A 2,318-nucleotide genomic window follows, 5' to 3' on the forward strand; every position below is an offset into this window, starting at 1 on the left:
AATTTGACAAGCAGAGAGGCCAGAATAGGAAAGAGAGAGGATATTATCCCTTTGAGCAGGGGGGGTGGCTTTCATGGTGAATATAACTGTGACATATGGAAATTTTTGGTTTGTATAGTTAGATATGGTTTTAAAATGACATAATGACACCACTTTATAATTTATTTAATGGTGGCATGATTATTATGGTGTCATAAATGATGATTTATATAGTTTTAATATGTGCTCAAAAAACTGTCTGCATGAGTCATGATTTTGTAAACCTTGTATCTCCACCATATCTCCTCTGATTCTCATGATGTGGTGCTCAATCCAAAGCCCTGAAGCAGCACCACAATATGGTATCAGCATGTCACTGAGGTCTTTATGTATTCTCATACAATATTGTAAATAGTAAAAAATGCAAAAACATGTGGACAGTTTTTTGAGCCACTGTACATCCACCACCTCACATATCTCAGTCCTGTTTCCACCCTGCCTTCCAGATCCCCAGATCTCCGGACCTCCGGATATTAACTGTACTATCTCTGGACCATTCCCACCCTCCGTCTGAGATCCTGCGCCTATCCCCATTTAGGCATCTCCACCTTTCTGGTTCTCAGTTATCTCTGTTTCCGTCTTGCTGATTGATCCTTGTACTAGTTTTATCTCTGAGTTCATTTACTTATGTTCCATCTTACTTACCAATATGTTTCCACATGCTTGTACATAGCCTTACTCCTTTGCTTACTGATCCTCTCAGATAGCCTCTAGTATATAACCCCTGTACAACTACAGTAGAGTCCTCAGTCTGAATATCATCTTAGATCCTGTTCTACTTGCCAATCATCTTCTGGACTTCAGTCCATCTGAGTCTTGTCCTTTTCCATGAGGCCTAGGGAAGGATTCCCTAGGCTGGAATTCCGGACCTTTGGATCTGTCCCCTATGTCTCTGTCCCAAGTCTAGGGATTGCTTCCCTAGGCTAGAGTCTTGCCTTTCCAGCACTTACCCTCTTTCTGGACTTAGGTCCACTTCCTGTCCCTCTGACTCTACCTTAGGGTAGTCTACCTCTGTTTGCTTCTACATTGGACTTCGTCCAATGTAGCCCCTATTCCTTCTGGACCTCCAGACCTCCTGTCTTCTGTACCTCTGGACGTCCTGTCCCTCATACCTCTGGGCATCCTGTCTTTTGGACGTTCTGCCCTCCGTACCTTCAGACATTCCATCCTCCATACCTCCAGACCTCCTGTCCTCCATACTCTGGACCTCTGGACCTCCTATCCTTCCATCCTGTTTTCCTGTAGAAGTATTACCTTGCAGTGGGAACTCTCCTGAGCACTTCCTGCATTCCTCTGGAACTCTCCCATGCTCCTCTCAAAGTCCTCCCACACTCTCCACCAGAGTAGCCAGCCTCCAGAAGTCCTCCGGACTTCGTCAGACCATCATCAGACTTCCTCTGAAATGAAGGGCACATACTCAGGTAAGGGGTACAGCATACAAGCTGAGGCCAAGCCCCTCTGAGTCAGTCTCTCTCTCCTTTGAGCATGGTTCTTAACAATGAGTCAGAGTCCTAGAGAAAATTTGGACACTATCTGAATGCTGCTCAATTTTCCTCTGAACATGACCAGTGGTACATTCTATCCTGCTTTGATGATCAGGATTAGACCCTCTGATAGGGCTGCCAGTGGGAGGAGAAGTAAGACAGGTGTGCATGTGTGAAGTTCAGCTGTAGTTGACAGATCCAATAAGTATTACACCAGGAGGGAGGGGCCGAGTTTCAAAGCAAAGCTAGCTACTTATAAATACTATGATTCACAAGTTCATGGACATTTAACACTGATCAAAAAAAGGAGAAATTTTATCCTGCTGCTGGTACTCTAGTGATTGTCAAGTCAGACCTGGATCAATGCATGATTTACTATTACAAATTTATAAACAGCCAAGGTTATTAGAGTACTGTGACTAGTACATTCAAGCCCAAAGCTTAGGGTATGGATTGGAGTCACAAGCCTTCTGGGTCAGGCTGCTGAGCTGTGGCACTAACCTTTGGCCTTCAAGCCTTTCAAGCTTCAGGCCTAAGTTTGAAATTTGAGCAGCAGTAAATGCTTCTGCCTACTACTTCAGCTTGATCCCATGGTAGGGCTCTCCTGGCAGAATTCATGCATTGCCTAAAAATCCTAGGCCTGAAAAGGGAACAATTCATAACCCAAAGGACTGCATAAGTTGATTTGGTTGTCTGATATAGTGCACTGAGGTGTCCAGTTAAGTATAACTAAATGCAATAGAACTACTTTTGAACATGTTTGAACCGTGTGTTTAGTTTTAAATAGGGAATGTG

This window comes from Suillus subaureus (assembly GCF_016647635.1).
Source record: "Suillus subaureus strain MN1 chromosome Unknown BJ212scaffold_152, whole genome shotgun sequence".
Classification (NCBI taxonomy): Eukaryota; Fungi; Basidiomycota; class Agaricomycetes; order Boletales; family Suillaceae; genus Suillus; species Suillus subaureus.